At 47.6% G+C, this 23,344-nt stretch overlaps 1 protein-coding gene across 3 annotated transcripts in view; it reads right to left on the reverse strand.

The window, feature by feature from the left end:
* Positions 1-23,344, reverse strand: part of CLCN4 (chloride voltage-gated channel 4) — a 71,607-nt gene extending 48,263 nt beyond the window's left edge. The window contains exons 1-3 of one of the 3 annotated variants that reach the window (XM_005228496.5): positions 23,206-23,344; positions 22,841-22,930; positions 21,812-22,064 (exon numbers count right to left, since the gene is read on the reverse strand). The gene's annotated coding sequence lies outside the window, so the exon portion shown is untranslated. 3 annotated transcript variants of the gene reach the window in all.

Here is a 23,344-nt window from a genome sequence, read left to right on the forward strand (position 1 = left end):
GCATATGGGCATAATCACCGGGGAAGTCCAGGAAGCAAGTTATTTACACTCTTCCGATATGCCCTGGTTTTCGTAGAACTCCAGTTTTAGTAAACAGAAGCAGCAAATCTAATGTCCTAATTTTAGCTACATTCTAGAAACTGCTCTGCGCTACTCAGCTAGCCTGGGGGCAGGTCTGTATTACCCTGTGGAAAAGTCAGACCTTCCCCTGGTCAACCTTTGCATCACCTGTGTTTGGAAGAGGGGCACAGAGGAGCAGGCAAGGTGGCTGCCGTCTTGGAACCTTTTCCTTTTGGCTTACAGAGATGCACAGGGGGTGATAGCGATTGTTCTTTTTCTACACATTTTTAGATATAATTCACATACCATAATATTCACCCTTTTACAGTGGGATTTAATACATTCACCAGGTTGTACAACCATCATTACTATCTAACTCCAGAACTTTTATTCTCTAAAAGTAACCTCATGCCCAGAGTAGTCACTCTCTTGGCGTAGCCTCTGGTAAGCACTCATCTGGACATTTCATAGAAACAGAATCATGTCATATGTGTCTTTTGTGCTGGGCTTCTTTCTCTTATCATAATGTTTTCAAGGTTCATCCATGTTGAACCAACAACGCTTCACTCCTTTTTATGGCTGAGTAATATTCCATTCCCATCTATTTCATAATTTTCCACAGTTTATTGTGATCCACACAGTCAAAGGCTTTGGCATAGTCAATAAAGCAGAAATAGATGTTTGTCTGGAACTTTCTTGCTTTTTCCATGATCCAGCAGATGTTGGCAATTTGATCTCTGGTTCCTCTGCCTTTTCTAAAACCAGCTTGAACATCTGGAAGTTCACGGTTCACATATTGCTGAAGTCTGGCTTGGAGAATTTTGAGCATTACTTTACTACTGTGTGAGATTAGTGCAATTGTGTGGTAGTTTGAGCATTCTTTGGTATTGCCTTTCTTTGGGATTGGAATGAAAACTGACCTTTTCCAGTCCTGTGGCAACTGCTGAATTTTCCAAATTTGCTGGCATATTGAGTGCAGCACTTTTACAGCATCATCTTTCAGGATTTGGAATAGCTCAACTGGAATTCCATCACCTCCACTAGCCTTGTTCGTAGTGGTGCTTTCTAAGGCCCACTTGACTTCACATTCCAGAATGTCTGGCTTTAGGTCGGTGATCACACCATCGTGATTATCTGGGTCGTGAAGATCTTTTTTGTACAGTTCTTCTGTGTATTCTTGCCACCTCTTCTTAATATCTTCCGCTTCTGTTAGGTCCATACCATTTCTGTCCTTTACCGAGCCCATCTTTGCATGATATGTTCCCTTGGTATGGGAATACCAGACCACCTGACCTGCCTCTTGAGAAACCTATATGCAGGTCAGGAAGCAACAGTTAGAACTGGACATGGAACAACAGACTGGTTCCAAATAGGAAAAGGAGTACGTCAAGGCTGTATATTGTCACCCTGCTTATTTAACTTATATGCAGAGTACATCATGAGAAATGCTGGGCTGGAAGAAGCACAAGCTGGAATCAAGATTGCCAAGAGAAATATTAATAACCTTAGATATGCAGATGACACCACCCTTATGGCAGAAAGTGAAGAGGAACTCAAAAGCCTCTTGATGAAAGTGGAAGTGGAGAGTGAAAAAGTTGGCTTAAAGCTCAACATTCAGAAAACGAAGATCATGGCATCTGGTCCTATCACTTCATGGGAAATAGGTGGGAAAACAGTGGAAACAGTGTCAGACTTTATTTTGGGGCTCCAAAATCACTGCAGATGGTGACTGCAGCCATGAAATTAAAAGACGCTTACTCCTTGGAAGGAAAGTTATGTCCAACCTAGACAGCATATTCAAAAGCAGAGACATTACTTTGCCAACAAAGGTTCGTCTAGTCAAGGCTATGGTTTTTCCAGTGGTCATGTATGGATGTGAGAGTTGGACTGTGAAGAAGGCTGAGTGCTAAAGAATTGATGCTTTTGAACTGCGGTGTTGGAGAAGACTCTTGAGAATCCCTTGGACTGCAAGGAGATCCAACCAGTCCATCCTGAAGGAGATCAGCCCTGGGATTTCTTTGGAAGGAATGATGCTAAAGCTGAAAGTCCAGTACTTTGGCCACCTCATGTGAAGAGTTGACTCATTGGAAAAGACTCTGATGCTGGGAGGGATTGGGGGCAGGAGGAGAAGGGGACGACAGAGGATGAGATGGCTGGATGTCATCATTGAGTCGATGGACGTGAGTCTGGGTGAACTCCGGGAGTTGGTGATGGACAGGGAGGCCTGGCGTGCTGCGATTCATGGGGTCACAAAGAGTCGGACATGACTGAGTGACTGAACTGAACTGAATATTCCATTGTTTGGCCAGACCACATTGTGTTTATCCATCATCAGCTGATGGACATCTGGGCTGTTTGCACTTGGGGGCTATTGTGACTAATGGTGCTATGATCATTCAAGTGTTCATGCAGACATGTATTTTTAGTTCTCTTGGGTAGATACCTAGAAGTAGAATTACTGGGTGATATGGAAACTGTATGCTTAACTCTTTGAGGAGCTGCCAGACTGAAACCACTTTTCTTAGTGAAGGTTTTTTTTATTGAAATAAACATGTTTATAAAAAGGCAAAAATCCTAAGTATACACCTCCACAAATTTTCACAGACTGAAACCCCCCACATAACTGGCATCCGGATCAAGAACAGAACATGACCAGCCTCCAGAAGCTCCCTCATGGCCCCTTCCAGGCCCTCCTCCACCCCTAAAGGTATTCACTATCCTCATACCACAGATTAATTTGGCCTGTTTTTGAATTTTATATAAATGGATTCTTTTGTTTCTAGCTTCTTTTGTTCTATGTTATAAGATCTATCCATGTTGTTGAGTTTATCTGATTATCATTTGTTCATTCTCTGTGCTCTTCAACAGCAAATTTTCTCCATTAAGGGCCAGATAGCAAAGGTTTGGAGGTTTGTGGGCTATGTGGCTTCTGACAAGGACTACTCAACCCTGCCTCTGTCACGTAGAAGCAGCCAGAGACAACACACAAATGAATGACTGGGACTGTGTATCAATAAAACTTGATCCATGGACACTGAAGTTTGAATTTCATATAATCTTCACCTGTCACAAAAAAATATTCTTTCAGTTTCTTTTGGTCATTAAAAATGTAAAAACCAATCTGAGCTCATTCTTGGCTCAGGGGATGAGCTGGATTTGGTCCTCGGGATGACGTACTTTGCCTCTTTCTGTTCTATGGTATTCGATGCTGGAAACAAACACCAATGAATTTATCCACTCTCCTGTGGATGGACATTGCGCTGGTTTCCCACTTGGAACCATTACACATGGTGCCTCCATCAATTACACATGATGCCACCATCATTTTCCATGCACACCCCCTCCAAGAAGTTGCAAAAAGCCATTCCACCCATTCCCTCCTCTCTCTGCCCAGCAGAGCCGGGTGCCATGAGACCCTGACAAAGTTCATGCCAGTTCCTCTCCCAGGTCAGACCATGACAACTTATTTGCCTACCGACTCTACTAGCTAATCCCCAGATGACTTGAGCAGGTGGAATGCAAAGTCAAAATTCAGATTAAAAGTCTCCAGTCAACAAGGAATACTGGTCACTTGAGGGGGAGTTCCAGCAGGTTCCTTTGGCAGCATGGGCATGGTAGAAACTGCTACCAAATTCTCCTCCTGACCTCATAAACCCTTCTAGCAGTCTGGCTTCACCACCTTTCTCCTTCCTCCTCACAGTAATGTAACTGCCCTTCAGGGGTTGGCAAGTATTTCCTACAAAGGGCCAGACGGGGACTCTTTCCAGCTCAGGGGGCCATACAATCTCAATCACAATTACTCCAGTCGGTTCTTTGGTCACTGAAGCTCAAAGCAGCCCAGACAGATTGGAAAGAAGGCGTGTGCCTGGGTGGCCCAACATGTGACTTACAGAAACAGGCAGCAAGCTGGTGGCTGGGGGCCGCGGGCCCTGCTTCACAGAAGCACTCATGGGGCATCTGCTACTGGCCCGACCCCTATCCAAGCTGTCAGAGTCACGGGCAGGCCTGAAAGCCTCACCTACCAAAAGAAGCATTAAAATCCACTGGGAATTCACAAAGATAAAGAGGCGCAGCCGTCTCACGCAGGATTCTGGAAGGGAAGGATGAGACCCCGGAAATGCAACTACAGGACCTCACTAGCAACATTTCAACCTGAAAGCTTCAGGGAAACAAAAGGTAGTTCTTCACACACACACACACACACACACACACACACACATTTCTATGACATCCTACAATCAGAGAAGTTTCTCCAACTAATTAGCTATCCTAATGCTTACTCCTTGGAAGAATAGTTATGACCAACCTAGATAGCACATTGAAAAGCAGAGACATTACTTTGCCAACAAAGGTCTGTCTAGTCAAGGCTATGGTTTTTCCAGTGGTCATGTATGGATGTAAGAGTTGGACTGTGAAGAAAGCTGAGCGCCAAAGAATTGATGCTTTTGAACTGTGGCGTTGGAGAAGACTCTTGAGAGTCCCTTGGACTGCAAGGAGATCCAACCAGTCCATTCTGAAGGAGATCAGCCCTGGGATTTCTTTGGAGGGAATGATGCTGAAGCTGAAACTGCAGTACTTTGGCCACCTCATGCAAAGAGTTGACTCACTGGAAAAGACTCTGATGCTGGGAGGGATTGGGGGCAGGAGGAGAAGGGGACAGAGGATGAGATGGCTGGATGGCATCACTGACTCGACGGACGTGAGTCTGAGTGAACTCCGGGAGTTGGTGATGGACAGGGAGGCCTGGCGTGCTGCGATTCATGAGGTCGCAAAGAGTCGGACATGACTGAGCGACTGAACTGAATTGAACTGAACTGAATTCTTCAAGACAGCAGATGCACCTGGCATGTCAATAAAAATAAGGTCATAGCATCTCCCTGACAAAGTGGTCAAGGTCATGAGGGCTAGAGGTCACCCATATTCACAGGACATGGTGGAAAGGGAAGAACACTGAGTTCAGAGCCAGACCTTGGATGGCAACTAAAAAAAAAAAAATGCAAGAACACTGCAAGTCTTACAGATTTTCCAGAGGCTCCATCAACCAACCACAAGCAGCCTTTACAAAGTTGCTTTTCTTGCAACCTGAATGGATTACACCAGGCACTAAACTCAGAGCTGATGCCTGCCGGCCACTCCTCTGAAGTCCACCAGCCTGAGCGCCCCTGGGCTCAGAGAGGGTGTCATTGCAACACTGGGCCACCAGAGGGTGCTCTGCAAGCACCCCATCTACCAGCCCATGAGTCTGCTGGGCGGAGCCTTCCTCCTCCTTTCTCCATCTGCAGCAACCAGTACCCTTCTCTGCCTCCCCTGCCATCCTTCCCTCAGCTTCCTTTAGCCCTAACTCCTGCCTGAGGGCCACAGCCCACAGCTTGGGCTCTGTGCCCTGAGCCAACTCAAGAGCAATTTCCACTGTGACCTGTGGTCACTCCTCTGTCACTTTCAGTGGCTTCTCAGCTTCTGTTGTTGCTGTTGTTCAGGCACTCAGTAGTGTCTGACTCTCTACAACCCCATGGACTGCAGCACGCCAGGCTTCCCGGTCCTTCAGCATCTCCCAGAGTTGGCTCAGACTCATGTCCATTGACTCAATAATCACCCTCTGACTCCAGTGCTTCCCTAAATGTACTTATAATGGGCAGCTCTCACAAGCCTGCTGATCAGAGTTGAGACCCATTAGAATCTGCACTGTGATGTCATCTGTGAGTGCTCAGTCACTCAGTCGGGTCCAGTTCTTTGAGACCCCATGAACTGTACCCTGCCAGATTTCCCTGTCCATGGGATTTTCCCGGCAAGAATGCTGGAGTGAGTTGCCATTTCCTCCTCCAGTGATCCCATCTACAAGGAATCATATACATTATAAGTGGGGTGGAGGCATAGACGCTTCTTGTACAATCCATTAAGCTATACACTTAGGTGTTATGCACTTCAGCGAGTGTTTGCTATACTTTGCAATTTGAAGAAGTGTCTGAAAATGTGACCTGCCCCTCAGTAAATGCAGATTCTCAGGCGTGATTCTCATCTGTGGTTTTTGCCCAGGGCATCTGTTCTTTCTTCCGGTGATGGTAGTGTCGTTTTTCCTTGGAGCACAAGCCCTTCCCCACTCTTCACGGTCATGGAGGTTTGGGTCGAAAGGGACTACAGTGGCAAGGGAAGCTCCCATTCGATGGGCAGGTACTCTCGGGCTGTCTAAAAACACTTGCTTTTTTTAAAAAAGTTTCTTTTTTGTTTTTAGTGCAGATAATCTAAGTCTGTATTGAATTTGTTACAGTGTTATTTCTGTATAATGTTCTGGGGGTTATTTTTTTTTAGATATTGTTTGATGTGGATCATTTTTAAAGCCTTTACTGAGTTTGTTACAATATTGTTTCCGTGTATGTTCAGGTTTTTTAGTTTTGAGGCATCTGGGATCTTAGTGCCCCACCAGGGACGGGACCCATACTCCCTGCACTGGAAGGTGAAGTCTTAAGCACTGGATCGCCAGGGAAGTCCTGCTCACTTTCTTTCGAAGCGCACAAGTGTCCGGAGAAGAACAGGACAGTCCAAAACAGCTCTGTGACAGCCCTGTGGAAGGCGACTCGGGGGGAAGAAACTGAAGAGGGATTAGGGGATTAGGACCCTGGGGCCCTGCAGGCCAATGTGGGCACATCTTTGGCCCGGTGGAGTCCAGGTTGCTCACTTGAAAAAGGGCTGAGCACCCTCCGAGGGTAGCCTGGGGATGGGTCAGGAAAGGATGGCACCTGGCATTTGCCAGATGAGCTTGTTACTGAGTGGATGATGGCCCAGCCGAGCATTTAGCTCCACACAGGGGTGCAAGAGTGGGCCATTCTCACCCCTTAAAATTGTCCCTCCGCCCATTTGGTACCAAAGCTTCCCCCACTCCCTGCCATGTGGGCACGTGACCCAGGCTGGCCAATTTAAGTCTCCAACCACTGCACACAGCCACTGACTGGGGAATGAGCAAGGGACCCACACAAAGCCACGTACAGATGGTGGGAAAAACCAGGTCCCTCCTTCGAAGGAAGTGGCTAACCTGGGAGCCACCACCATTAGGGCAGGTTTGGGGTTACAGGAAGGAATGAGGCCGGGCAGCAGACACCAAAGATGGACAGACCAGTGCAGTGGTTCCTGTTCCCAGGGGACACTGGGCATGTTTCGTCACATTTGACAAGGTCTGCTGCTGGCATCTAGTGTAAGATGCTGCTCAATATCCTACAATGCATAGGACGGCCCCAAATGCCAACAGCACTGAAGTGGAGCAATTCTTTGCCTTAATCCAAGAGTGGATCAAAGGAGCCTTAGACACTTCCCTGTGGGGGTAAAGAATCCACCTACCACGCAGGAGACCCAGGTTTGATCCCTGGGTTGGGAAGATCCCCTGGAGAAGGAAATGGCAACCCACGCCAGTATTCTTGCCTGGAAAATTCCATGGACGAAGGGGCCTGGCGGGCAACAGTCCATGGGGTTGCAAAGAGTCAGAGATGACTGAGCAACCAAGCATTACACAGCCACAAAAAAGAATGAATTTGAGTCAGTTCTAATGAGTTGGATAAACTGAGAGCTGTTATACAGAGTGAAGTAAGTCAGAAAGAGAAAAACATATATCATATATTAATGCAGATACATGGAATATAGAAAAATGGTACTGATGAACCTATTTGCAGGGCAGCAATGGAGACGCAGACAGAGAGAACAGACTTGTGGACACAGTGGGGGAAGGAGAGGGTGGGACCAACTGACAGATTAGCATGGAAACATATACAGTACCATATGTAAAATATATAGCCAGGAGGAATTTGCTGTATGACCCAGGGAGCTGAAACTGGGGCTCGGTAACAACCTAGAGGGGTGGGATGGGGTGGGAGGTGGGAGGGAGGTTCAAGAGGGAGGATACATATGTATACTTGTGTCTGATTCATGTTAATGTACGGCAGAAACCTATACAACATTGTAAGGCAATTATCCTCCAATTAAAAATAAATTTAAAAAACTACATCCATCTAGACCTAGAGATGATCACACTAAGTGAAGAAAGTTAGAGAAGGACAAATATCATATGATATCACTTATATGTGTAATCTTAAAAAATGATCCACTTGAACTTATTTACAAAACAGAAATATACCCACAGATTTGCCGTATGACTCAGGGAACTCAAACCAGGGCTCTGTAATAACCTAGAAGGATGGGATGGGATGGTGTGGGAGGGAGGTTCAAGAGGGAGGGGATATATGGCTGATTCAAGTTGATGTCTGGCAGAAAACAACCCAATACTGTAAAGCAATTACCCTTCAATTTAAAATAAATAAATTTAATTATAAAAAAAGAAATACACCCATAGACACAGAACACAAACTTATGGTTACAAAAGGGGAAAAGGATAGGGAGGGAGTTTGGGAATAAAATTGGGAGTTTGGGATTAAAATACACAGACTACTATATACAAAATAGATCAATAACAAGGATCTACTCTATACTACAAGGAACTCTATGCAACATCTCGTAATAACTTATAATGGAAAAGAATGTAGAAAAAAGTATATTTATATATATATATATATATATATATATATATAAAACAATCACTTTGCTATATACCTGAAACTAATACAACACTATAAATCAACGATATTTCAATAAACACTTTTTCAAAAAAACAAAAAAATTACATCCATCAAAAGACAGAAAACTCTATCAAGCTGTGAGCTCAATGCTTTGGCCATCACTGCAGAGGCAAACTCAAAAATACAAGAAAAACAGCTTATCTGTGCATATATACAGGATAAAAAGAATATGTAAACCATACTCAACTCACTAGATGAAAATGAGAGAAGTTGCGACACGCTTCTTTGACTGTATGCCTTTCCCATACCAGTTCTATCCTTTGCCGCAATGTGAGTTTGGAAGGCATGGCTTGCTTTCCCCTACTAGGCTCCGGGGGTTTCCTTAACTGCTCAATTCATCTCGATTTTTCCCTTATTGCTTTAAACCCCAGAAAATAAAACTGGGTCGACAAATATAAAGACACATCTCCTCCTCTGAGCAGCCGGCAGGCATTCTGGCTGACACCCCACCACAGGCGTGTGACCCAGAATCGCAGGGGCCCAAAGGAGCGGACTTTGGACCTGTCACAGCAGGCCGGTTGCGGGGGGGGGGGGGGGGGGGGGGGGGGGGCAGGATGGACTGCAAGCTAGCAGTTCCTGTAGCCTCCCAGCAAGCCAGACTGCTCTTCACGCTTCAAGACATGCTGTCCCTTCCAGCATGCCCCACTGGTGGCAGAGTCACTCCTGATGGATTCGGTGTGGATGAAGACTGCACTGTGATGAACGCAGGAGTCAGAGTCCTCGGCCTTTTTTGTAAAGCAATGTCTTGGCCACTCCCCCAAGCACTCAAAGCTTTTTCCCTCCCCTCTCCATCTGACCTGAAACCCCACCAACTTCAAATCCATTTGAGATGATGAGGAGTCTCGCTTCTAAAATGTAGACACCTTTAGGACAGTGAGGGGCCATGCTTTGTCTGCCCTTCTAGCCAATCCTCCAGCCCCTGAGTGATGCCCCAGTCCTTTCCCTGGGCAGGGAGGGGGGCATTTCACAGAGAGGCACCAACAGTGACAGGAGCCCCCTGGTGGCCCAGGAGAAAAAAAAGCCACAGGACACCCAGACAGAGACACAAGTATTAACCTTTGTCAATTTCAAACTGTTGACTGGCGCTGGCAAAGTCAAGCAGGGTGACTTCCGCCTCCAGCTCCTGCTTCCCCCTCAGCCCCCTCCCAGCAGCCCCCTCTGCCATGGCACAGTTCCTGTGGCCCCTTTAAGGGGGGCTCTTTGTCCCCTTTCAGAACACAGCCTGTGTGTGGGAAGGGGATAAGGCCAACTGCAAACGGCCTCCTCCCGGTGACACAATGGACTCAGTGTTCTCACACCCCCCCACTCCAGAGGGCAGGGAGAGGGCCCTAAGGTCTTGGCATTTCCGGTGCCCAGGATCAAGGATGGAGAACGTCCCCAGGGCCTCATCCTCATGTGCTCAGTCACTCAGTCGTGTCCAGCTCTCTGCGACCCCATGGACTGTACTCCACCAGGATCCTCTATCCATAGAATTCTCCAAGCAAGAATACTGGAGTAATGTGCCATTTCCTCCCCCAGGGATCTTCCAGACCCCGGGATCAAACCCATGTCTCTTTTATCTCCTGCATTGATAGGCAGGTTCTTTACCTCTAGTGCCATCTGGGAAGTCCTCAATTAATTTATCATCCTCATGATAATTACGGAGAAGGCAATGGCAGCCCACTCCAGTCCTCTTGCCTGGAAAATCCCATGGACGGAGGGGCCTGGTAGGCTGCAGTCCATGGGGTCGCGAAGAGTAGGACACGACTGAGCGACTTCACTTTCACTTTTCACTTTCATGCATTGGAGAAGGAAATGGCAACCCACTCCAGTGTTCTTGCCTGGAGAATCCCAGGGACGGGGGAGCCTGTTGGGCTGCCACACAGAGTCGGACACAACTGAATCGACTTAGCAGCAGTGGCAGCAGCATGATAATTAACAACAATCCAGTAGAGCTCCCAGTCTAAGCACTTCACACGGATCAGTCACCAGGGCTCCTGACACTCTCTGAATTAAATACTGTCAGCCTCAGGCCCATTTGACAGATTAGCAAACTGAGGCAGAGGAGGAGGTGAGGTTCCTGGACCAAGTTCCCCAGATAGTGAGTGGGGAGCCAGATTCCCACCAGGGCTGCAAGGGCCCTTCCTCTTGGGTCATGGGAGGACCGAAGAAGTCTCGTTCCTCTCAGGAAAAAAGAGCTACCTGTTCCCACAGAGAAGGTCGTGTTCGTCAAGCTTCTCCTAAACTGTGCAGAAAGCACCAAAGCAAAGGCCTGCTGGGCTCTCCTCCATTCTCCCAGGTGGACAAAGGCACACATGCCCTGGGAAACACTGCTGGACTGGTTCATCAGGGCTACCCTGATGAGCCCCACAGACTGGGCAGCTCAAATGGCTGAAACTACTTGTCTCCCAGTTCCAGAGCCAGAAGCTTGAGATCAGGTGCCAGCAGGATTGGTTTCCTGGGGCTGGATCCAGCCGCAGCCTCTCTGCTTAGAGTGCTGACAGCCATCTTCTCCCGGCACACCGCGCATCCTCTCCTCTCTGTGCCTATCTGCAGAAAGTTCCTTTTATAAAGACCCCAGTCAGGCTGGACTGAGGCCGCCCTCATGGCCTCATTCTAACTTGATTACCTCTATAAAGATCCTATCTCAGCTTTCTCTGGTGACTCAGTGGTAAAGAGTGCACCTGCCAACACAGGAGACACAGGTTCAATCCCTAGTCCGGGAAGATCCCACATGCTGCAGAGCAACTAAGCTCATGCGCTACAACTACTGAGTCTGTGCTCTAGAGCCTGGGAGCTGCAGCTACTGAAGCCTGCACAGACTGGAGCCTCTGTCCACCCCAAGAGAAGGCACACCTAGAGAGCAGCCCCCATCCTCCACAACTACAGAAAAGCCCAAGTAGCAGTGAAGACCCAGCATGGCCAAAAATTAATAAATTAAAATTATTTAAAAAAAATTTTAAAGACTCTATCAATATTTTGTGGAGAAGGCAATGGCATCCCACTCCAGTACTCTTGCCTGGAAAATCCCATGGATGGAGGAGCCTGGTGGGCTGCAGTCCATGGGGTCGCTGAGAGTCGGACGTGACTGAGCAACTTCACTTTCACTTTTCACTTTCATGCATTGGAGAAGGAAATGGCAACCCACTCCAGTGTTCTTGCCTGGAGAATCCCAGGGATGGGGGAGCCTGGTGGGCTGCCGTCTATGGGGTCGCACAGAGTCGGACACGACTGAAGCGACTTAGCAGCAGCAGCAGCATCAATATTTTGGCTGCCTGATGCAAAGAACCAACTCACTGGAAAAGACCCAGATATTGGGAAAGATTGAGGGCAGGAGGAGAAGGGGGTGACAGAGGATGAGATGTTTGGATGGCATCACCAACTCAATGGACATGAGTCTGAGTAGACTCCGGGAGTTGGTGATGGACAGGGAAGCCTGGAGTGCTGCAGTCCATGGGGTCTCAAAGAATCAGACACGGCTTAGCAACTGAACAACAAGAACAAAATCTCCAACTAAGGTCGGATTCTGAGGTAATAGGTGTTAGGAATTCAGATGCACTTTAATAAGACGCACGGTTTCGGCCCACAACAGCAGCTGAAGACAATGCTGGTAAGAAATCCCGTGCAGTACGGTTCCCTCTCCCAAGAGCTCTGCAAACCATCTTCCAACACAACAATCTAACTTTCTGCTTATGTGAGCTTTGTGCCCTCGTGGATGAAAACAATGTCATAGACACTCACAACCAGCACCTCTGTGAAGGATAAACGCAGGGAATCCTCCAGCACAGCCTTGAGTTGTCCTCCCCGGTGTCCTAAGCATATCCCAGTGGGTTGACCCCGGGGAGGGCTGAAACGTCAGTCGATTCCTATGTTTTGGGCAAAGTGGGTGCTGGTGGGAGGCCGGACTGAGTTAAGAGGAAAAAGAACATGTCTGTAATTATTGGGGTGGCCCCTCTCCTCCTAACCCAATCAGTGCCTCCAAGGGTTCCGGTGCCCAGAAAAAGAAAATTTCACCCTGAGCTAATATCACAACCCAGAAGGGAGGCTAAGATCCCGGAAGGAGGTAACCTCCATTCATCCGCCGGGATGTGGTTAAAAAGTGCTGGGCAAGCACAAGGGAAGCAACGGCCACCACAAGAAATGAGTCAGCAGGTCCCCGGTCACCAGGGCGAGGAGCAGACTTCCCGAGGGGACAAACGGAACACTGCATCTCGGTGAGGCTCCCTCTAGCCAAACCCCACAGCCATCCCAGCCCTGGTGCTGCCGCTGGAGGGAGCAGCCTGACAGCATCCTCGGGGCGGGGGGTGGGGGGGGTCGAAGGACCCCAGGAGCAGGAACAGTCACCGCCAATGGGCAAGGCTCTGGTCTCCAACTTCCATCAGTTCAACTGATGGCCACCTCCCAGCTCTCAGGGCCACACAAGGACCCACCCAAGAGCGCTCGCTGAGAGGGGACCATGGGTGACCCAGGCTGGCCAGCATGGGGGTTGGGGGACAGCACTCCAGGCAGAGAAGAGCCACCTCACAGGTGCAGGGCAGGTGGTGGGCTCAAGGGGCCTCGAAAAAGCTTGGGCAACTTTATCCACAACAAGAGGCCTAAAGGTGAGCCTTGCTGGTGTCACATGTGGAATGCAAGAGCTGTTGCCTCTGCTGTCCCTGTGCACCACTGCCCAGCCCCGGTGACACTGTCCTGAGAGGCTGTGCAGGTGGCCTCCACCTTGAGGCACCAAAGTTACAGGGTTACAGTGTGACCCAACCCACGCGCTCCTGTGATAGCCAAGGCCTGCCTGCTGCTGAGCACGACACGGCTGCTCAATTAGTCAGGGGCATGGCCCTCCAAGGGCTTCCCAGGTGGCGCAGCAGTAACCCGCCTGCAATGCAGGAGACCCGGGGTCGATCCCTGATCTGGGAAGATCCCCTGGAGAAGGAAATGGCAAGCCACTCCAGTATTCTTGCCTGGAGAATCCCATGGATGGAGGAGCCTGGGGGGTTCCAGTCCATGGGGTCACAAAGAGTCAGGCATGACTGAGCATGCACGAACGCACAGTCCTCTAAGCTACAGCTCACGTGGCCACCCAGCCTCCTCGCTGGCCACCCAGCTTCCTCGTTCGCCCACCTCTGACTGTTCTTACAGCAGCCAGAGCCAGGCCCTTGAACACAAGTACTGATGTTTTCCTCTTCAACCCAAAAGCACTCCATGGCTTGTCACCACACTTAGTCACCCAGGGTTGGTTCCACTCCCGCTAAGTCCCTGCATGGTCTGCCCTGGCTACCCCTCTAAGCACTTGCCCCAGCACGCTTCTCTGGGTGCCTATTTCCTGGACTTGCCCACCTCACAGCTGTTCCCTCAGCCCTGAGCTCTCCATCTCCTCAGTGTTCACGTGGCTCCCCCTCAGTCCCTGGTCACATGTGAGCCCTCAGGGGGCCTGGGTAACCACTCCGTTTAACCAGGATTCTGAATCCACTGCTGCCCATCCTCTGCCTCTCACTGTATTTCACACAATCGCACAACCTATCAAATCCAGTTATCTTCTCTTTCCTCCACTTGAAGGTCACTCCCACCCAGGCACGAACCTTGTCCATTTGGTTCCACAGCAAACCCCAGTGCCTAGACTGGGGTCTCAACCACCAGTTGGGTGGGCAATTTCACCCACCCCAGAACACTTGGCAATGTCTCGAATTCAGCTGTCACAAGTGGGGGTTTGGGCCGTGGTTGCAACCCCTGTCAAGTGGCGGGAGGCCAGAAGATGCTGCTCAACATCCTCCAGGGCACAGGACGGCCCCCCAGAGAGTCCTCCAGCCTCAAAGCCCATAGAGTCCAGGGTGAGGAGCCCTGTCCTAGACACACAGCAGGGACCCAACAAACATTTGCAGAACAAAGAAGTAAATGAGGGAGTGAATGAACAAAAGAACTTGGAGGCTCAAGTCTCAAGTGCATGCCCATGCAGTTCTCAGGGATATCAGTGGTCTTTTCTCAGGGGACTAATAGTTCCCTTAATTTTTCCTCTAATTTATATTTTATGAGTACTTACTCTGCCACGAGTTATGTGCTAGGTTTACATTGGTGAGCAAAACACTCACAGTTCCTGCACTCACAAAGCTCATAGTGCAGGAAAGAACATTCTGAGGACTTTCTTGGAAGTCCGGTGGTTAAGACTCCATGCTCCTACTGCAAGGGGCTCAGATTCAGTCCCTGGTCAGGAAACTAAGATCCCACATGCTACATGGCATGGCCAAAGAAAACACTCTGTTAGAGGCATCTTGGGATCTGGAGGGTTCCCCAACTGTGTTACTATCAGTCATGTGACCTTGGGTAAGTCACCTGACTTTTCTGGACATCTCTTGGTCACATGTAAAATATAAGGGTTGCTTTGATCTTGAAGCTAAGTCCCAACATCTATACTCTGTGCATTTAATTAATCCTGAGTGAGTGAATGAAGTCGCTCAGTTGTGTCCGACTCTTTGTGACCCCGTGGACTGCAGCCCACCAGGCTCCTCCGTCCATGGGATTCTCCAGGCAAGAATACTGGAGTGGGGTTGCCATTTCCTTCTGCAGGGGATCTTCCCAACCCAGGGATCAAACCCAGTTCTCCTGCATTGCCGGCAGACGCTTTAACCTCTGAGCCACCAGGGAAGCCCATAATTAATCCTAGAGAGGTCTTTTCCTCTTTGGCATTTTTACATGAGCATAATACCATGAGCAGAGATTACAAAAGCTTGAGGAATCCACATGCCCATCAAAATGAGACCGGTTAAGTAAACTTCCATACCATCCACACTTTGGAACTCAACTGTAAGTGAGATGATGTAAAACAGCCTCCAAGGAATGAAGAGAAGCAACATATACCAACTGCCTCCACTCTCTCTCTAAAAGTACTTTCACAATAAAATGGAATGAATGAAATCACTGCTACATGAAACAACATGGATGAATCTCACCATCATGCCTGGTGACAGAAGACAGATATAAAAGTATAAAGATCAAAGGACTTGAGGTATATGAAGTTCAAGAACAGGCAAAAGTAAACTGTGCTGACAGAAATCAGTATGGTGGTTGCCGGAGGATTTGGCTAAAAGAGGACAAGATGGAGCCCTCTGGGAGTACTGGGAATCCTGATTTGTCAAAATCACCTGAATTAAGATCCATGCATTTCCCTCCATGTGAATTACATCCCAATGAAGAAAAATGAGAAAGGAAAATGCTATACACCTTCTACACATGGGTGTCTTCACACAGACATTTTCAGAAACAACATATAAGACAGTTATCAGCGGTTGCCTTTGGAAGGGGGATGAGGGACTGGGAATGAGAAAGACTTCATTTCATTCTCATAACCTTGATCCTGTGGGAAGTTCACACAACCAGCATGTATTACTATTTCAAGAGAAAACAAGTCATTCAAAAACCACCATGTTCTGGAAAGAAAATCACCCCTTCTCTTAGAAAGGAAAACTCATTTCCGGTCACCCCTTGCAAATACAGTCAAGCAAGGGTTTGATAATAAGGCCTTTCCTACCGCCCACTTGCCAGAGTTTGCCGAGTGCTCACACACATCCCCTCCTCACCGCTAACTCACCCTCCTAGGTCTGGTTCAGGAGGGCTTCTGGGTGAGCTGAGAACTTCCAAGCCAGCAGGTCTCAACTGGGACCTCAGGTCCCTGCAGTCAAAGGCACCTTGAGCTCAGGTTAAAAACATTCCCCAGATCTCAGTCAGAATCCCCCACAAGCCCAAGAGTCTGTGTTTCTTTTCTAGCTTCTTTTTAACTTTTTATTGGGCACATTTTCAAATATAGAGCACATTATGGAGAAGAGTTCAATGAAAAACACCAGTCAGACTCCATCAGTGTTCCTATTTAACCATACTGGCCTCTTCGCACTGTCTCTCCATTCAACTGAACCATTTAAAAGTAAACTACTGTTAGCATAGGTGCATTATATGTGGAATCTAAAAAGAAATGATACAGATGAACTTAAAAAGCAGAGACTCACAGACTTATCGAATGAACTACTCGCCAGGGGGAAGGGATAGTTAGGGAGTTTGGGATGGACATGTACACACTGCTACAGTTAACATGGATAACCAACAAGGACCTGCTGTACAGCACAGGTAACTGATCAATACTCTGTAATAACCTTATAGTTACCAGAGGGCAAGGATGGGGGAAAGGATAGCTATGGAATTTGAGATGGACATGTATGCTGCTGCTAAGTCACTTCAGTCGTGTCCAACTGTGTGTGACCCCAGAGACGGCAGCCCACCAGGCTCCCCCGTCCCTGGGATTCTCCAGGCAAGAACGCTGGAGTGGGTTGCCATTTCCTTCTCCAATGCATGAAAGTGTATACGCATTGCTATATTTAACATGGATAACCAACAAGGACCTACTGTATAGCACGTGGAACTCTGCTCAATGTCATGTGGTAGCCTGGATGGGAGGGGAGTATGGGGGAGAATGGATACATGTACATGTATGGTTGAGTCCCTTCCCTCACTTTCCACCTGAAACTATCACAACATCAGTAATCAGCTATCAGTCAGTCAGTTCAGTCACTCAGTCGTGTCCGACTCTTTGCAACCCCGTGGAATGCAGCACGCCAGGCTTCCCTGTCCATCACCAGCTCCCGGAGCTTGCTCAAACTTATGTCCTTCGAGTCAGTGATGCCATCCCAACCATCTATCTTCTGTCATCCCCTTCTCCTTTTGCCTTCAATCTCTTCCAGCATCAGGGTCTTTTCCAATGAGTCAGTTCTTCACATCAGGTGGCCAAAGTATTGGCCAAAGTAATCAACTATACTTCAATACAAAATAAAATGTTCAAAAGAAAAAATAAATTACTGTGGTTCTCAGAGTGGTTCTCAAAGCGTGTCTGAGATTCCCAAGACCTTTACAGGGGTCTGTGCTGTCAAAAATATTTTTATAATAATCTTATATTATTTGCCTTTTTCCATTCTCATTCTCTCAGGAGTGTACAGTGGAATTTTCCAGAGGCAACATGACATGTGATATTGCAGCACTGAATGCAAAAGCAGGTTTGAGAATTCATCTTTCTATTCAGAAGTACATAAAAGAGAGCTCCAAGGCATTAAAAAAAAAAACACTTTAATAGTACCCTAAGCTCTCATGACACTTCACCCCTAAATACTTCAGCATGCACCACCGAAAAATAAGACTCTTCTATGAACACACATGTCAGTTATCTTCTGCTGTGTAACAAATTAGCCTAACAGAGAACAGCAGGAAACAACCACGTCTCATCTCACTGTTTCTGTATCAGGAATCAGGAGCGACTGAGCTGGGTGCCTACTGCACCGTAAGATTATCACATCTAATCAAATTTACAGTAGTTTCCTCATGTCATCTACTAGGCAGTCACATAAAAATAACCCAGGTATCCCCAACACCTATTATAGATGCCTGTTTAGGCCAGGATCCAGTCAAGGGTACAAGTTACATTTGGTTATTGTCATAGACTGAAAGTATCTTTCCAGAATTCATATATTGAAATCCTAAACCCCAATGTGTCCCCAATATTAGGAGGTGAAGCCTTTGGGAGGTGATGAAGTCATGAAGGTGGAGCCCTCATGATGGACTAGCGCCCTTATAAGAAGAGACCTCATGTGTGGATCTGAGAGTTGAACCATACAGAAGGCTGAGTGCCAAAGAATTGATGCTTTTGAACTGTGGTGCTGGAGAAGACTCTTGAGAGTCCCTTGGACTGCAAGGAGATCCAACCAGTCCATTCTAAAGGAGATCAACCCTGAATATTCATGGGAAGGAATGATGCTAAAGTTGAAGCTCCAATATTTGGCCACCTGATGCCAAGAGCCAACTCACTGGAAAAGACCCTGAGGCTGGGAAAGATTGAGGACAGGAGGAGAAGGGGGTGACAGAGGATGAGATGGTTGGATGGCATCACCGACTCAATGGACATGACTTTAAGCAAACGTCAAGAGATGGTGAAGGACAGGGAAGCCTGGTGTGCTGCAGCCCATGGGGTTGCAACGAGTCGGACACGACTTAGCGACTGAACAATAACAACAAGACAAGACCAGAAAGCTAGTGTGCTCTCTTCCCACCATATGAGGACACAGGGAGAAGATGGCCCTCTGCGTCCAGAAGAGAGCCCTCACCAGAATCCAACCACACTAGCACCATGATCTCAGACTTTCAGCCTCTGGAACTATGAGAAATAAACGTCTGTTGTTGATAAGCCACCTAGTGTGTGGTAGTCTGTCACAGCACCAGAGCTGCCTAGCACAGTGATTCTATGCCTTATGTCTCATTTGATGGAGAATACTCCTCCTTTTTCATTTTCTTTCTCAGTATTGCCTGCGTGAAAAGACAGCACCTGATAGCCCACCCAAGGTGCCAAGCCATTCTGGGAATGAGGTTCCTGGCTAGCTGTGGGTGCCACCTGCAAACAAAATGGCTGAAATGGACAAAGGAGGCTGTGTGGGCCCTGGCCTCTGCACACTGGGTCTTTCTCACTAAACACCAACCCTCTTCCCAGGAGAGCCATTTTTATGGGGCCGCAAAGAGGCAGAGAGAGAGAGCTGAGAGCAAGGGAATTGGAGGAGGGACACACTGCAGTGCCAGGCCCTCAGAGGGACAAGGATGATTTTTCTAATCATTCCAAGCCTCCTCCCGCAAACCCACTGCACATGGCCCTCATCCTGCAATGCAACTGCCACCCTTGCTTCCCGTCTCCCAGGAGTTCCCGGTGTGCTGACCCTTTACCATCCATCTGACCCCCTGAAAACTCAAAGCAGCAGGACTAGCACGAACAGTAGCCCTATTTTATGGATTTGGCAACAGCTCTGGGAGTGGAAGTGAGGCGGCAAAACCGCCTCTGCAAAGTGTCAGAGCCAGAGCTTTAGTGGTCAGTCCTGCACTGAAGCTTAAAGGGCAAGACCGTGACCACCACCACCTTCGGGGGCCAGACGGGGGCTCTGGGGGCAGCTTGCGCTGGCCTCCTCCAGCCACACATGCTGCCATCATCTCCCCGCCACAACGGGTGCCAGCACCCCGTTATCTCCCTCTCTGCTTGTGACACCTCCACCTGGTCTTGCTATTCCACTTCTGCAGATAAGGACGGTGACTCTGGGCTACTCCGGTTCCAGACATGATGGTCTAGTGCTTGTGTTTTTTCCTCTCTCCCTGACACTCTCCCTTCTGCCAAGCCAGCTTCCCGGCTACAACTGGCACACACACAGGCCTCCCCTTTTTGACAGAAGCTATTTCTGGAACCCCACAGCAGAAAAAAAGCCTTCACACTGTGTTTCCCAATATATACAACATCATGAAAGGGAATCAGATCTCCGACCGAGGGCTCAGCATGAAACAACTCACAGGAAAATGAATTCTAGAATACTGGGGCCTGAAGAACATTGAGAGGTCATCTGAATCAACGATTCTCAAGCAGGGGCAATGGAGCCCCACAATGGGACAATGGCAGGGTCTGAAGACATTTTTGGCTGTCACAACTAGGGGCATCTAGTAGGTGGAGGCCAGAGGTGCAGCTGGACACCCCCACAACAGATTTCTCCAGCCCCAATGTCAACAGAGGGCTTCCCTGGCAGCTCAGCAGTAAAGAATCCGCCTACCAAGGCAGGAGACGGGGGTTGGATCTCTGGGTCGGACGATCCCCTGGAGAAGGAAATGGCAACCCACTCCAGTATTCTTGTCTGGAGAATCTCCTGGATGGAGGAGCCTGGTGGGCTTTAACAGTCCATGGAGTCGCAAAGAGTTAGACACGACTGAGCAACTAAACAACGACAAAATGTCAATAGTGTCAAGGCTGAGAAACCCTGATATAATACTCCTCCGTTACTTTGAGGACAAGAAAACTGAGGCCCAAAGGCACAAACTGACTTGGTCCAAGTTGCACAGTCCCAAAGGCAGAGGTGGAGCTCGGTCTCTGCTGTCTATCATCTGCTCTGCTCTGTCTAGGGTTGGGCTGGGGGAGAAAGGAGCATGGGAACAAGAGGATCAGAAAAGTCTTGTAGTCAACCTGAGCCAAATGAAGAAAACTGCAGTAAATTAATTACTAAATTACTGTAGCAAAACATCAGGGTGTCCAATTGCTGAAAGAAACGCCTTCTTCAATCATCAACTAAAACAGCATCGCTTTACTGGTCCTCCAATTGCTGGATGGGTCAAAGGATACATGGTGTGAGGTCCAGTACAATTTAGCAATACCACGGCTTCCCAGGGGATCACGTTTTACAGGTAAGATCGATCATATTCTCTTCCTAAGGGTACTGCATATATCCTGGCCTCATATGTGAAGGAGAGAAAGGAAAGCAAACACAGGTGGGAAATCTCAAAAGTGTTCATTAAAATCCCACATCCTGTCCTGTTAAAATTGAAGTCACCTGATTCCCCCTTCATCTGTCGCTGCATTATCAAGCCCCTTCTTCCAGCAAGCAAATTATTTAGCAAGGGAATTAAAAAGAACACTGAAAAATCACAGGGTTTGGTGTTCAGCTCCACCCCCTTCTAAAGACCATTTTGTTCTTAAGAGATATAACTGGTTTGCCTTCTCTTACACGCCTATTGGAAGCTTTATTTTATTGGATACTGTTAATTTTTTTAATCTATTTAAAACACCAGGAGGAAACAAACATTTCTGACATATCCCCTTTAAACGCTACAATCTTGCAAAATAATGCAAAACAATTTAGACCGCACATCTAGCTCTTCAATTGCTAACCAGTAAGTTTCCGTTCCGTTTCAAGCAAAGCAGCTTTGGCTTTGAAAGAAATCAGGCTAAATACTGAGAACAAAACAAACCCCTGTAAGAAGAATTAGTAAATGTGTCATTATTTAAGAATCACTCTGACAGTCGGTAAACAGTTGACAGTTCTCTCGGACATGCCCCTCTCTCTCTTACAATGCATGTATTGTGTTCATTCCTGATTTTTTTCCCCTCCTGTGCAGGAGGCCGGGTCTTTCTGTCTGGCCCCAGGCCACTTTCCCGGGATGGATGGGCACGACAAGACTCAAGTCACGCGTGAGCCTACAACAGTCGCCCTCCACTCCTGCCCCCGCGCCCCCCTGATGCCTGATGCCTGCAGCAGCCCCAACAGCCAGAGCCCCTACTTTCGTTTTCTGGGGTGCCGACGGGCTGCAGGGGCTCCGCCTGCAGAGTCTCTTACCTGCAGTGCCGCATGGCGCAGGCCGGTCGCCCACCTGCACCGCATCCTAGAGCATCCTTTCTTCAGCGCGACGGCTGCGAGCGCGCTGACGTCACCGGGAGGCGGTGCCCACACCGCCACGTGATGGCCTAGGGGCAAAGAGGGGAGGGTGGGAAGACCCTGGAAGTGAGGAGGGAGTGGCCGGGAAGCCCCGCTCTGGCCTCCGTTCTGGGCGGTGTGTTTGATGTGGGCAGCTGGCCTAGACTTGCACGAACTGTGGGAAACAAACAGCACACAGAAGGGAAGACCCAAATGATTCCAGGCTCCACGCAGGTAATAGGATTTCAAAAGAGCTAGCAATAAGGGGATTAGTAATGAAAGGAAATGATTTAGTCTTTTATTTTTCAGTCTCCATCAAATGCAATGGAGAACTAAACAAATCTATTTTGTGCAAATCAAAATGACAGTTAAAATATGGAGTGCATATACATACTTTGCACAGAGGGTCCATGTTTCAAATCGTATATCAAAAGCATTAATCTAAAGTATATTAGTTGTGGCATATAATACTAATTGCACTAATAAATAATGCTTTCTATTACTCCATAACAAATAATGCATGCCAATATTAATGTGGTTTTGAAAAAACTGTGCCATCGCATATTTATACTTCTTACTTGAACATTTGATGATTTAAAATAAAGTGCTATTGCGTGAACGTTGTACTTGTGTCTGTTTTCGTAAATCTTCTGGCAAAGAATTTAATCTCTCAGACATGAAAGTTAATTCACAGTAACTCATTATTTCACGTTTTCTAATTTTTATCACATTCTGCAGAAGTGAATCATCTCACTATTGCAGAAAATATGTACAATGTCAATATTTCTCATTCACAACTGAAACAGCCTTGCCTAGAAAGAGTTAGAAAATTCCAACTGTGACCATTTCGTAAATTTGAAATGGCATATTTCAAACTTAAACTGTGAAAATATCAACTTTCTTGCCAAACCGCATAAATGTTTTTGAAATGTGAAAGGGCAAAAGCAGGACCTGTTTTTATTTGATTTCCAGCTTCATATAGATTAGTTTCTTTTCGTTTGAGTTTAAATGGCAATTTTAACATTCCCTTCGCTGGCGCCCCTGAAAGAGATGTGAAATAGATTGTTTCACGAGCAGGCCAGGGTTACTTGCTATTTATTCCGGCAGCTTTCGTGTCCTTCTATATTTAACCCTGGACGCTTTTACCACCATTCTCTCCGGATTAACCGACTTTCTGTTAAGATCAGTCTGTAATTTGGCCCTTGCCTCTCACAGCAATCGATTATTTTCAACTCGATTTTAAAAATCAACAAAGTGGCCACATGGTATTCTCGGGCCCTACTCTCATCTGTTTTTCTGAGGGATAAGTAACTTACCTTCTGCTTTCAGCTTCGTGGGATATAAAATTTAAATGCTACCGTAATCCCCTGCTCCAGTGGGTTGAGGGTCTGACAAGTTCATTTTCCTGCCAGAGGCAAATGTCGATTTCAGCCTCAGGCGCCCTGGGCGGGCCCC

This window comes from Bos taurus, chromosome X, assembly GCF_002263795.3.
Source record: "Bos taurus isolate L1 Dominette 01449 registration number 42190680 breed Hereford chromosome X, ARS-UCD2.0, whole genome shotgun sequence".
Taxonomy (NCBI): Eukaryota; Metazoa; Chordata; class Mammalia; order Artiodactyla; family Bovidae; genus Bos; species Bos taurus.